The 14866-nt window shown below is 41.1% G+C and overlaps 1 long non-coding RNA gene across 3 annotated transcripts in view; it reads right to left on the bottom strand.

Moving 5' to 3' along the window:
• Positions 1-14866, bottom strand: part of LOC119716734 (uncharacterized) — a 25902-nt gene extending 11036 nt beyond the window's left edge. Inside the window, exons 1-2 of one of the 3 annotated variants that reach the window (XR_005265242.2) lie at positions 14604-14866; positions 1592-1736 (exon numbers count right to left, since the gene is read on the bottom strand). This is a non-coding gene — a long non-coding RNA (uncharacterized lncRNA). Of the gene's footprint in view, positions 1-1591; positions 1737-3545; positions 3976-14603 lie in introns of those variants that run through there. The other 2 variants (XR_005265244.2, XR_005265243.2) reach the window with 2 other exon arrangements.

Here is a 14866-nt window from a genome sequence, read left to right as displayed (position 1 = left end):
TTCAGTGTGCCTCTTTGTTAAGACATTTGTTGTATCTCTCTTGTATAAGCTTTTACCATGCTGACCAGTCCTATCCTTTTTGTGCACTTTTTGTAGCAAAAACATTTTCCTTTTAATACTTTTCTTATATATCCTGGTTGAGGAGCAAAGCTCAGAGGACAGAAGAGTTTTTGAAATTTGGGTACTCTGTGGTTTCTTTATTGACATCATCCTGTAGTTTTCTATCCCTTCCCCAGTAATGGCTTCCCCATGATAACTTTTCCTAAATGGTTTTTAACCACAACTGAATGTTCAACTCATGTTTGCATAGAACTTACTCTTATGGCACCAACCTCTCTTTTCTGAGTGCCGAGGGGTAGTTCAGGGAGTTTCACTTTATAGAAAAAAGGTTGTTTAAGTCAATCCACACATAACATTTACTGCCTTTGGCTTTTATCCCTCAACCGCTCTGCAAGACGATCTCTTTCTATGACTTTTTACAGCTGCTTTCCTCTTTAGGATTCCTAGTAACTGAATGTCCTTCACAAAAACGTCCCCTAATTTTTCCTTCCCCCTTTTTCAGATGCTTATGGATGTACTGCATGTTCCAGTCTGTATCCCAGATCCTACAGATGCTGCCTGGTGTTATACTTCCACTGCAAAAAACAGTTATGTATCTCTACCTCTCAAGTGGTATCAGTCCCTGAAACTTCACCTTCTCTTTTGTGAAATTCTTCTGAAACTACTGTTTAACTAAAGGCTCATATGATTTTTTTTTTCCATCTTCCCACCTTCTCAAGAGAAGACCCCAGAAAAATATCAATCTTATGGTATTTTTCATCCACCAGGAAATCCCGTTAGACCTGAGGTAGCCATCATGGGAGTTATGTGTAATTTACATAAACTTGGGCAAATGCTCAATTGAACACAACCTTAGAGTCTTCCTACGTCCCCTGAGGGGTCTTTTTGTGTTTTTCTGTTGATGCAGCTGTAGTTGGCTGTTACTGTGGACAAGTTGCTATTGATGGGAAGCAGTCCTCTAATAATGGGTTAGTCACGAAATTCTACATGTATGTAGAGAATACCAATTTCTTTATTTTATTTTTTATATAAAAAATTGCACTTCCAAAGCTGGAGAGCTACTACTTGTCTAGCTCTCTTCTGCTTGTCTAGCTAACGGGCACCTGGAGATAGTTCTCTTGGAATGGGCATCTTCCTTGGGACATGTCTTGGAGAAGGAATAGGGTGTCTCTGTGCATGGGCAAATGACCTGGAGTCTCTCCAGGATGAAGCCTAAAGCCCCAGTAAGATCAACTTATCCAGAAAAAGATGGATTAGAGAATGGAGAAAAGTTTCCAGCCTTACCACCAGGTCCCTGGGACCTCACCACTCCACTAATCCATTGTCTTAACAGTTTGACAGCATTACAGTACTAAGTGGCACTGCAAAATATTTTCTGGTTCACAAGAGAATTGAACTGTGTTTCCCCATCTCTTCTGCTGAGAGTAGCAAACATCTGTTATAGTCCTAGCTCCTGCCTTGCACCCTCTTTCTCATGAGAGTTTTTCTTTCGCAGTTCAGGCTAAGCACTGGAGTTAAACTCCACACACACCTGGAGCACCACAAACCTTCAGTATTTCCACTGAAACTTCAGCAAAAGTCCTGAATTTTCACCAGCAAGAACAAGGTGACTTCACTCCCCTGGTATCAGCACTGAGACCCTTTCATCTTCCTCCACTGCCAGAGTATATTGGCACCTGGATGAAAAAAAAAAAAAAAAAGTAATATAAAAAAAATCTTGACTTGTACATTATCCCTCATAAAGAATGTAAAAGTGGAGGTTCATGACAAATTTTCTATCTGCTTCTGTTATAGTAAACAGTCTTCTAGGTCTTTACTATTCACTTAATTTATTTATTTTCAGGGTATTTTTCATGAAGGTCCACTCATCTGCCTTTGAAGTCTCCCAGGCTTTCTCCTCTGTGTGAGTAAGAGGAAAATACATTCCTGACTGTAGAAGTAGCTTTATGCCTCATGGACAATGAGAACACCATTTCAAGCCCTGCCTTTGTACAGAGATGCATGAAGCATTGATGAGGAACACACGATGCACTGTATTTTTCTCATTGAACTTACCATCTTTACACATCAATATGCAAGGTATCCCTCCAGAGGGTTTTTTTTAAACATTTTAAAATTATTTTTATTTCTAGTCATCTCTATGCAATGCAAAATGAAACATGCTTTGGAGTAATTCATACCATGAGATGACTCACAACATTTCTCTCTTGTAGGGAGACTAAATTTTGAAGTAACGTCAGATGAATACAGGAAAATTAACGGGCATATTGATGGATATTGTATCAAAGACAAGGGCTGCAGGCAAGATGTTTGAAGGCTCATAATTTTCACTAATAGATCTGTAGCTTTCAAATATGAAAATAAAGCAAGATTAGATTCAACCAACCAGACTGGAATGAAAACCGTGAGAATTACAGGGATCTTCCTTGGCTCCTATGAGATGGGATTTGAAGACACCATACAGAGGGCACAGTAGCTCTGCATTCATCAGTGTTCCTGGGTGTATATTTTCCAGACAAAAAAAGAAGGTGAATTTTATGGATTCTAACTTACTCTAGTGAGTTAGAAGAACAAACAGTAGAAATCCCAGTTTATGTGGTACCTGACAGTCCCTCTATTCCTTTTTCCTAGCTCTTCCAGTGGTCAGCAGCAAGCACTTAGAGGAGGAGAGTGTAAGGGATTTCTTCCCCATCAAACTCATAGCAACTAGGACTAGGGCAATTCCACAATTGTAACATGCCAAAGAGGAGGCATGAAATGTTGCAGTCATGCTTTTCTGTCTTGCCCACAGTTTAATCCATTTTCTTCACATGCATCAGAAGAAACCTCATTACCTTTATGACTGCTTCAAACCATGGCTGCCACAAAGAAACCTTAACCCGCAGAGGGGAGCCTGGTCATTTCCAAATTGAATCTCTGGGAAGAGTTCAAATATAACTATTTCCTAAGTGTGGAAATAAACATGTTGTGTGGGTTGCTTCAGTGGTTTAGAACCTCCTGACTTACAGTCCAAGAAAATTGTCTTCCTGCTAGGTGGGTTTAAAACAAAAAAAATGTCTCCTTTTAGCTCTACTAACCCTGAAGGTTTCTTAAAAGCCTCCAGCAAGCAAAGAAACAAACAAACAACAAAAAATAAAATACCAGCCATCCAAAACTGTCTCTTCTTGTCCATGCTCCTACGTGGAACAGCTGTGAGCAGCTTGTTAGGAGACACCACTGACATATTTGCTTTTGGTTAACCCGTCCTCCTTAACAGAGAGAGAACAGTAACCAAACCCGAGAGCACTTCCAACGACAACCACCATGTAAACAGATGGTTAACAAGGGGAAGCTCCTTCCCCATCTGTTCTTCATAGAAACCCTCATTACCTAAATGGACCTGGTAAACCTTGTTCTAGGTATCTTGACAGGATGATTTATTACTATTCTTTTCCTAGCAAAAGGACCCAAAGCAAAAAGTAAAACATAAAAAATTGGGGTCTGACCTGAACCACGTATCCAGGGACTCAGAATAATTTATCATTCCTCTTCTCTCTCCAGTATGTACGACATAGGTATCTCACTTCTTTGTCTTTCCTGGTTTATTTTTGGAATAACAATATGAATTCACAATAGTCATAGGAACTGTTTCCTCAGCTTGATTTGAATCACCTTAATACACACAATTCAGGTCACATCAAGGGTCTGTTAATGTTTTCCCTCACCAGGGCTGCTCTTTGAGCCCTGTGGGGTGCAAATCACCACGGAGCAGTGGGGTGGGCTGTGCTAGGACTTCAGAGCATCACAGAATCACAGAATGGTTGAGGTTGGAAGGGATCCCTGGAGATCATCTGGTCCAACCCCTCTGCGCAAGCAGGGACACCCGTCACATATCAGACAAGATCACATTCAGGTGGGTTTTGAATATGTCCAGAGAAGGTCTCACAGTTCTCTAAAACTGTACCTGTAGACTGCTCTGAGCTCTGCCAGTTCTCAAACCACCTCAATGTCCATTCCTTTGTCCCACATTTCCTGAGATTATCAATGAGGATAGGGTGGGAGATGACCCACCCATCCCCTCAGAGACATGAGCCTTCCTACGAAACCCTGCAGATACCAGGGTATGGCTGCCCCCACCCTGATATAAAGCCCAGCAGACACCTACATTATGTGGGGTGTACAAACCAAGTGAGGCAAAGCTCTGGCTGCAGGACAGATGTCTCAGCCTAGCTGGAAGTGATAACAGAGATGAAGAATATAAACCAGCCCCAAATCTGTCTTCTGAATGACTAATTGGGCTGAGTCTTGACTGAACATCAGATGGTGTCTCATCTACAGCCAGATTCGGTTATCACTCTCCACTGATGTTAAAAATGAATAGTGATCTGATAATCTCCTGTCTAGGGGAGACATGGTTTATGGTGTAAAAGGTGCATCTCAGACTTCTTAGAATCCCAGGAGTCCTGCAAGCACTGGAAATAGGGAAGCCAGGTTTCCTACTGAACTGTGGCTCTTGGTTGATTGCTTTTGGTGTCTAAAAAGCCTGTGAACTCTAAGTTATATTTTTCTTGCTGTGGAGTCATTTATAGAGCCTCTTTCTCTTTTTCTCTCCCCTGTGTGGGTTCTCAGATCAGCATTTGTAAGGTCTCCTGCCCTGCTAGCTGCCTGTCCTCATGCAGTTGATGGTAACACAACACAGCTGAGACATGGGATAGACAAAGACACTCACTCACAACACACTAAAGCTTTCTTTTGGTGGATTAGACATAGATAAAATGGCTTATACCCAAGCACACAAAGGAATCAGAGAAAGTTAATAATTTCCAAGGCTCTGGGGCTAGCCAGGACCTTTCTAATAATCTTATCTGAGTTGCACAACTCAGGCCAATGAACTGCACTAAACAGCTTTTTTTTTTTTTTTTTTTTTTTTTTTTTTTTTTTTTAGCTAAAAGACATAATCTAATAGAATCATCTAATAGAAGAAACAGCAAACTGGGATCAGCATTCAGTATGTAATTTGCTATTTCAGTTTGTGTTGCTTAATTAATTCTATGCTTCAGTTCCCTCTGGGCAAAATATAAATAACAATACTTCACTGTTTCACAAAAATATTGTAGCTGTTATGTTAAATGCTTGTAAAGTCATTCAGATACCACAGTGGTGAGAGCCATGGAAAAATCTATACATAAATCAGCAGTGTTTATATTTCTGCTGATAGCAGAGATATCACAGAGTGGTTTTTATTTTGTTTTTATCCCCAAGTGTGGAGAAGACATCTTCTCTGTCATATTACACACTGAAAAAAAAATTGGCTCATCAACATAATAGTGCAAAAAAGGAGAATAAATAGTTTTTTAGTAGCAATGTCATTCTTTGCATCTTCAAAGCACTTTTTAAATATCTGCCAGGAAGCTGACTTTCCATTCTGACATTCAGATTCCCAGGGTATTGTTTCTATTTTGGTGAAATGTTTGTTATGACAGCGTGATCTGCCTGAAGGAGTAACCTCAGCATTTGAGAACCCATCCCTAGCAGATCTGCATCACAAATTTCATTTTTAAGTGGCTTTTCTAAAATATATCTAAACACATGTGTTAATGATCCTATTCTTTATTACAAATTGACTGGGAATTGTCTGTACATGTGAGAATGATCCAAGTCTTTCTCCTCTGTTGTGTAATAAGGAGGTTGGAAGGATGCCTTTTTGGAGAGGAATTGGGATTTAACACCATAAACATAAATTGGGAGAAAAAAAAGCTGAAAGATTAAATGACGTGTGCTAAGGAGACTGTCTTCCTGCCATTTGCTTTTTCAGAGGTGAAGAAGGGCACAGAGAACTGAGAAGAGTGAGCTGAGTTTTGGATGAGCTGCTCTGCAGGACCTGATCCCTATCCTGAGCACATAAAGCCAATGGCCAAGGAAGAGAGTCCTCTGCAAGTCAATGCTCCTGGGGAGCTCAAAAATTGAGTTTTACGAGAAACCAGGTCTCCCAAATTCAGTCTAGAGTCACTGGAAAACCTTGCTAAGGACCTTAAGGCATTGGCCCTCCAACCTGTGAGGTGATAAAACCCTCCTTTCAGTGCAAGTGAGCTGTGCAGCCTGATTAGCCTTGGGTTTTGGGCTGCTTCCTAGGATGGTGTGGCTCCACGAGTTAGCTGTAGGAAGGGTCAGTTTGCCAGGCCCTTGTTTATGAACCCAATAGTCAATGTCATCCAGAGGGCTTGAAGACAGTCATGAAAATGTACTGCTCAGAGGAAGCTCACCTACAGAAAGCTGTACTGCTCACCTGCATTCCTCAGTCTGGAGGAGACCATTGTCTTGGTTGTTTTTTTGTTTGTTTGTTTGTTTGTTTGTTTGTTTTGGTTTTGTTTTGTTTTGTTTTGCTTTGCTTTGCTTTTTTTTTCTTGGATCTGAGATTCGAGGTAGAATTTACTCTCTTGCAATGAGGAAACAGAAGAGGAGAAGAGTCTGCTTAGCAAAGGTGTCAACTTTGAAGTTTTGCATCATAGAATCACAAAATCAGAGAATATCCTGAGTGGAAAGAGACCCACAAGGATCATCAAATCCAGATTCTGGGTCTTCACAGAACCACTCAAAAATCAAACCATACTTCTAAGAGTGGTGTCCAAACACTTCTTGAACTCCAGCAGGCTCAGTGCTGTGACCACTGCCCTGGGCAGCCTGTCCCAGTGCCTGACCACCATCTCTGGGTAAAGAACCTTTCCCTAACACCCAGCCTGACCCTCCCCTGTCCCAGTCCATACTAATCCTATGGGTCCTGTAGGTCCATACCATTCCTGTGGGTCCTGTAGCTGTCCCCAGAGAGCAGAGCTCAGCGCCTGCCCCTCCGCTCCCCTCATGAAGGAGCTGCAGGCCGCCATGAGGCCTCCCCTCAGCCTGCTCTGCTCTGAGCTGAACAAACCAAGGGACCTCAGCTAGTCCTTCTATATCCTTCCCCTCCAGACCCTTCACCATCTCTATAGCCCACCTTTGGACACTTTCTAGTAGTTTTATGTCCTTTTTACATTGCGGTGTCCACAACTGCAAAACTACACACTGTGCTCAAGGTGTGTACAGGTGTCCCCCACTCTGTACATATATCCAGGGTTTCCCCATGCCAGGATTTGCTTCTCTCTCCCTACTAAGCAACAGACAGCACTTTTTTTTTTTCATGAGAACAAACACCCAAGACTTCCAGCTGCAGCCCAGGCACTGAAATCAACCACGTTGCAGGAATGGCCTCACTGTAGCCTCCCATCGCGCTGGCATGATGCAGAGCAGCAACAAGCAGTATAAACAGTTCAGTCTGGAGAAATAAACACTAGACTAAAGATTATTTAATGACTGTTTTTAATTAAGTAATTTACTAACCAAGGTCAGCCACGTGAGGTCTGTATCCTGTGAAGACCTTGAGGATTATGGCCCGCAAGAGGTGTAAAACAGGATTCTTTTGAAGTGCAGAGGTTGTGCCTATTTACATCAAGATCAAGATCTGACTCTCTGAGTCTTCCACTCGCTTCAGTTGGAACAAGGGCAGGCCCAGGTTTTGCAAGACTAAAAAAAATCAAAGTGGTGCAGTTTCTTGGAAATAGCAGAGGAGGGAAAACCAGTCCCTAAAGATTTCCTGCTCCTTCTGTAGAAGAATGACCAAACAGCTAAATAGAAAAGGTGATCAACAGGGTTCCTGTTACAGCCAAGCCTCCCTTTAAACATCTTTCTCCATCTGGAATATGTGTAATTACTATCTTCCGCTTCAAACCGCAAATAAAAGGCACTGTAAACATTTTAGAAGGGCCTAGATTCATCCTACCTAAATATAGGCAATGAGCTGTGCTTTCCATGTTACAAGGACGTCACTCTAGGCTCACTTTATAATTAATAGAAAGTGTTTATTTTCTACTCCACTAAACCAAAGAGAGACAGGGACTGAGACCTGGGCTAAGGTTCATCTTTATTGCTTACAGTTACCACTCTCTAGAGTCAACAGTTTGCATTGATTTACATAACCTGAACTCTGTGGCCCTAAGACAATGTAGGCACTGCTGATCCTACCAGTGTGGTGTGGTGACGGGATGAAACCACAAAAGTGATGAATGCTCTGGGTGGTGGAGCAGGATGTATGGAGGAGCTGGGAGGTGCAAAGTTTGCTGAACCAGTGTTGGAGGACTGCATGGCTGGTTCTTGTCTTGGATCAAGCTCAGGCCTGAATGGAGTCAGGGAGCTAGGGAACACTGTATAAGGGTGGACATGGAGGAGTTGAGGTCTCAAGCTCATCTCTGTCATGCTTTTATTCATTACAGTGTGTAGAAAATATTTATTTAGGAGTGCATAAATATCCCTGGATAGATGCTCTAAGACTTCATGTCCAAGGACTTCTGTTCATATTCATAGCTACTATAGCACCACATGTATACGTGATTTAGTAGTGGTTTCCCTACATAGCAGCATAGTGTCTGTCATCACCTTATCTCATCCCCTTCTGATTACTCACATGGTCACCCTCCCAGCACAAGTATGGAATAGAGAAGGTCTCCCATACCATCAGGACAGTGTAGCAAAAGGAAACTGGTTTCTGTGCCCCCAGGAGAAGAGGAGCCCTCACATGGGAGCCTAATCAGAGCTAAAGCACTGCTCATACAACCAGAGACTCCTTTAATAAGTTGTGTTCCTAGATGCTCCAAAGTCTTACATGATTTCTTGCATCGTGCTTCAATAAACTCATCCTGGCATGGTTGGCCTGCCCTTTTGGGGTCTCCAGGTATAAGACAGGAAATAATTCTTTATCGCTGGCAGAAAATAACAAACTATGTTTTAATGTCATGTCCATAGAGACAAAATCTGGATGACAGAAATTAAGATTTATTGAAGACAAAGAATCAAAGAAGATAATGTATCAGTAGATCATGCTGTAGACTTGACGGTTTTGATGGGCTGGATTTATTTTCAAGCTGCTTGCTGATTCATGATCTGCACGCCTTGGAGGATGCATTCATGATTGGCCCCAGATGTTCATCAAAGGGAATGAACAATGTCATCTCTGTGATAAAAATGGAGAAAATGTTGGAAGCTCCGTTGGCCGCAGCTGAAAAGTGAAAGGACTCTTACAGCATCTGTACACCAGAGTGAGTTCTTGGGAGAAATGAGTAAAAGGTGATGTGGTCTGTCTTGTTTCTTGCTGTTTGTTTCCTAGAGACCTACTCAGTCCTTTTGGGAAACATTTGGATTAGCAAGAATTTTGCCTCTGGGCCAGAGTGCTCTGTGTTACCATCTACATATGCTGTCATTAAAGTCCTGCAAACCTCCCAAGGGATAAGAAATATGACCTTTTCATCTTTTTTTTTTTTTTTTTTTTTCCTACCTAGGTTTTCAAATTTTACACCTGTGTACCAGAAGGGATGACTCAGGCATGTGTCTTGAAAGATGGAGAGATGGAGTAACTCATCGTATAACATGACGTCCTTCTACCTGAGATTTAACCATACATGTAAATTGTGCTGCTGTGGATGTAAGGAAAGAGCAAAGCCTCCTCTTAGAGCTAGAGGAGCACTCAGGGTAATTTTAGTACCATATATTTACTGCAAGTGAAAGGAGGTGATCTGATGTGGCATACAGTAATTTTGTACAAACACAAATCTTGACGGTAGGAATTACATCAGCTTATTTTTTTGGAAAAGAAAATTGCCCTGTCATAAAAACAAATAAACAAAAAAAAACCACCAAAACAACAAAAAAAAAATCAACAACCAAAACCAAAACCACCACCAACAAAAACAGCCCATGAACAAACAAAAAAACACACCAATAATTATAAGAAATTTGAAGATAATTCAAGGCTAGGTCAACAAACCTGTTTCAGCATCAAAAGTTGCCACGCAAGGATATGCAGGGAGTGTAAAAGGTGGGACACACAGCAATGATCAAAACAGCAGCATCAGCAACCCAAATTAGATAGGCTGAACGTGGGGTAAAATATTGGCCTTTTCTGGTCATAGTGGTTATCAAAAGAAACACTTGTTGAACCAATCTTTGTTGCTGTCATTGTCCAGGTCAGTTAGAGAAGGCAAGGTAGGGTGTTATAATTTTGCCACATAATTTTTTTTGTGACTGTGGTCAGTCTCATAATATTTTTATGAACCTGGAGATTTAACGAACAGGAGTTTCACCTCCTTGACAGACTTTAAAGAGCTGTGCACTAGAAAAAGGAAAAAAAAAATATCTAAAAAACTGCCACATGCTAAAAATTCAAAAAAACTCTCCCAGATATTTGTTGTGACTACGGCTGTCAAAATTACATCACTGTTAGTTGATCAGAGCGAGTTACTGCAAACCCAGATGTAGCTCCTTGTTGCTTAGAAAACTGTGGACTGTAGGAGTTTGATAAATCTTTTTGCAGGTGATTTATAATCCAAAAGCTCACGTTGCTGAATGAGACACCTTCAAAATAACTGCAGCCTCTGCCTGTATTTCCTTGAGAAAGCTTGACCTCATGAGGGGGCACTGAAAATATGTAGTAATTCTTAGCTGAAATGTCTCAAGCTTCAGTGCTAGAATTTCCTAGGGTTCAAGCTGAGTTAAAGGAGAAATGAATAATACTCAGATTAGGGAGCCAGAAAGGTTAGACTGGTCAATTGAAAATAGTTTTAAATCAGAGAATATAGTTTACTCCCTCCACATTTTTGTCTTGAAGAGGCATGTCGAGTGAGTTGTCAGTTTAACATAAGGGCCTACAGATAAATGCCATCAGACATCAATGCTCTGGAGGAAAGATCAACTTTATTTCATGATGCAAAACCAAACAGCAGTTACAACAACAAAACTGCCAGGATCGGGATCTCACCAGTGCTAAGGAAAGTCCTGCCAGGTTTTGATGTGTCAGCTACAAGGGAGGAGGATTCCTCCAACCTTCGGTTTGAATGATTTTAGTGGCGGGGGGGGTAATACTTTTAACTCTTGGCCTGGGAGTAAGTTGTGGTTCCACATTTGTTTCTCTACCTGATTTCTGTTCTTGTCATAGGCTTGTGTTACTCACTTGGGTGGATCTGGTATATCCTCAACTTATCATGGTTTGTCACCCAGTGAATACCATTACAATTATTAGTTGTTCAAGTCCCAGTTCTGCTTTATTTCTCATTGCACTGGGAGCTGGACTGAGTGGGACTAGACTGAGTCAGTCATACCAAATGCATATAGCTAATTATCCGGTAGTTTCTTGTTTCTAAATATCTTTGGTTTTGCCATTGCCTAGGTCAGTAGAGAAGGCAAATTAGGGTGTTACTTTTGGCACATTATTTTTTTATTGTCTTGGTCTCCAGGCCAGTGAAGGGATCATAGTCTTACTTTGCCAGGCTTTGGTGGGACTCCTTTAGGAGAAAGACATTACCATGCTCAGAAACTAATTTTCCCCTGCTTTGCTCTTCTACTGTCTTTTCTCATGGGGTTAGCTGATCACCCCATGGGTGTGGTAGGAGAAATAAGACTGATAACTAAGCATACCAGGACACATATTCAGAGAAATATTCTAATATTTGGGACAGATGAATTGGAACCATGTGTATCTCCACCAAACATAAAGCCAAAGCAGAGCTGTTTATCTGTTGGGTTTTATGTACTCCTACCAGCAAAGATTTTTCACTCTTGAAAAACTGAAGTGCTACTTTAGAGCTGTTCTTACTAATGCCCTTTTTTTTTTCTCCAACTAAATTATCCCAATGACACGGACATCTGAGCATGCAGATGGTGAGATTGCTTTGTTCATGCAGCTGCATGATGGGCTTGAGAGTGTGTGAAAGTCCTGGTAGGAAATGATAATGTAATCACAGCTACATCCCCTGGAGGGGATGTATTGCAGATGCCACAAGCTTTCAGCACACAGACAGAGATACTGTCCACAGGAAAAGTGTGACTGTCACCTTTAAAGCAAGGGTTTATCATACTTCAGACTCCAAACCAAAGGCAGCTTGATTGCCCATTTGAAATCCTTGGCACTTAGGGGTGGAAAGGACAGTCTGGGTTTAAAGGAAGGATCATACATTCTGCATGAGAAATTGTGCCACGATTTACATCCATCCACCATCATCAGTTCACACTCTGAGAGCAGATCTCAGTGCTTCCCATCTTGGGCCATGACCTGACACAGCATGGAGCAGCCAAAGCGGAGAGAAAAGCAACATGCAGGTGATTTTTCATAAATGTTCCTCTTTTCTTCAGTTAGTTTCTCAAAGCATTATAAATGGGATAATAAGTGGTGTCAGGACATTTGGATTTTGTGTCCCATTCCTCTTTTTATGTGAACTGTTGTCTCTTGGCTGAGTTGAGCACTCTGTTATTAAGACATTTTCAATTCAGCTGGGTGGGGAAAGGGTCCTGTCCCTGGGCAGGCTTTCAGAAAATGTTAAAAGCACTCATGTAACACAAGCATCACACCTACAAGGCCGGGATACACCCCAAAGAAGGTGGTGGTGATGGCAAGGAGTCATGGAGATCCCCAGGACAGCTGTGATTCATACAACAGACTTCATATACATGGAGCGAATCCAGAATCAGGGATATAAAGTATACGTAGCCTATGGGCCACCAGCAATGGCTCCATGCCAGTGTTTATTTTCTATCCCATGTCAGCCATTCCTGGACATTTTTGTCAAAGTTTCTGAGACTTGAATGCCTTTTTTTTTAAATATTATTATTTTTTTCCAAGCACTAAGTTCATAAACTCTCCTCTTGGTAAAGCTGATAATCATCTGAAGCAAAGGGGCGTCTACCAGAAAACAGCCCAGCCAGTCTGGAGACCTCTGAGACCAGCTTAGCTGGACACAGCTGGGGAGTCTGGGAGAAAAGGACAACCTTAGTTTACATAGAAACATTTAACCCCATGAAACAAGTCTTTAGCTGGAAAATACTCTCCAAAGTTGACATCTTTTGGACATGGAAAATGTACAGCCATGACTAATTTCATGAGTATCTCATTTTTCCTCTTTGCTGATTCTATTAGGATGGTTTTCAGAGAAAACCTGTGAGAAACTGAGGTCTAGTCCTTGGCAAAGTGTTGAGATCACAGGGCATGTGATTTTTTTCCCTCTTATTTTTTTCTGATTTCAAAGCAGAGAGAGCAGCAACAGAGGGGGAGGTTAGTAATGAAATTATTTTGCACACATGCATACACACTCTTAAGATCTCAGTGATGCAAACCAGATGTTCACTGTCTGACTCTTAGGAAGGCTCTAATTTAACTCATCCAGAGTTGCAAAAAATATGGATGCTTCTACCAAAGTGTTGCCAAAAGAGGATTTAGCTATTTCTAATGGGAACTATGCACTTATATCAAATCTAGTTGCTACAAATTAATCCTTCTGGTTTGAAATATTGCTCCTCAATCAGTCAAAATTTCTGAGTGTCTGTTACTATTTGTAGGAAGATTTCCACTGAAATTTTTTAATTCTGTGGCAAAAGTTCCCAATTTCTTCTCTTGTGGCTCCAGTTCTGAAATTTAGCTCTATTTTAATCTGTCTAATGTTCCCAGTTCAAAAATAATTGAATTTCCACCGGTCTCATAACCCTGCTCATAACTTCAGTGACCTTTCACTTGGGAGCTGCTGATGGATGCTTGGTTGTTCTCGTACTGTTCATCTGGGTCTATACTACCCTCTGCTTCTGTTATTTTTATTTTTATTTTATTTTTTTGATGTATAGCTCATATGGTATCAGTTAAGCTCCCTGGTTGTACACAACTTAAATAGCATGACGACAACTCCAAATTACAGTTCCAGTGATAAATTTTTAAGTGAATGAATGTTACAATTCACTTCAGGATCCCAGATATGCTCTCATAACCCTCCAATAACCAATAATAAAATATTGCTAGTCAAAGTGAACCAAAATACAAGTTTTAATTTAAGAATGTGTTTATAACTCTGGTTTAAGATTAGTTTTTCTCTTTCTGGTTACCAGTTGGCATCATGCTGCTCTTCAGCAACAGACCACTGTCTGTTTAATATTTTGCTGCTGCTGAGACATTTTAGCTGAGATTCATCTCCTGTGATTTTGATGTACATGTAGTGGAGACATCCCAAGGAGTTCTGGTTTCTCAGGTTCATTTTATAGTCAGTGGAGAGAAAGGAACACTTTGGAGGCTCAACTGCCTTATTTTATGTATCTTTTGAGGAAGATGTGGATTTAACCTTATCACTGTGTATTTCTCTTTAGATGGATATCATCAGCTCAGCTGATAACTCTGACATGTGCATTGGGTCAACTGAATCTCACCCTTTCTACCTTTATGGAAAATTCAATTTACATTTAATTCAAAGGTCAAATTAATTAGTTCAGGATTAAGTGACATCCTCTCTGCTCTTTGAGGAGCAGACAGTGGTCCCCATCAGTCCTCCCACTACTTGTCCACTGTCGCTGAAGGACCTATTCTGTTTTAAGCAATTGCAACCACTCTCTTGAATTACAACCACCCTAACTAAAGGCAGAGGTACTTTGTGCCACTGCTGTTATGAAACAGCTCTAAAATCTGTTTGAAACTTCAAGGAAAGTTTGTCTGAAAGACCTCAGTCTGTTCCTACCTCTTAAAGAAGGCTGGAAGGAACCTTTCCAGGTGTTCTTCATACTTCGTGTGGCATGGAGAACGTTGGATGAAGATGGCTTGCACAGAGTTTTGCTTGCACCGATTTCCCAAGCTGCAGATATGGGTGTGCTCCACAGCTGTGGTATGTCTCCACGTGCCTGTGTCATTTATGGGAACCTTATTCCTAGATAGTTAGAGGTGTGTGAAGAAGGATTAAAGAGGTTGATACATAAAGATTGGCACGGAGAGGACTGAGGTGGA

This window comes from Anas platyrhynchos, chromosome 1 (assembly GCF_047663525.1).
Source record: "Anas platyrhynchos isolate ZD024472 breed Pekin duck chromosome 1, IASCAAS_PekinDuck_T2T, whole genome shotgun sequence".
NCBI lineage: Eukaryota > Metazoa > Chordata > Aves > Anseriformes > Anatidae > Anas > Anas platyrhynchos.
This window is presented reverse-complemented; position numbering and strand designations above follow the sequence as displayed.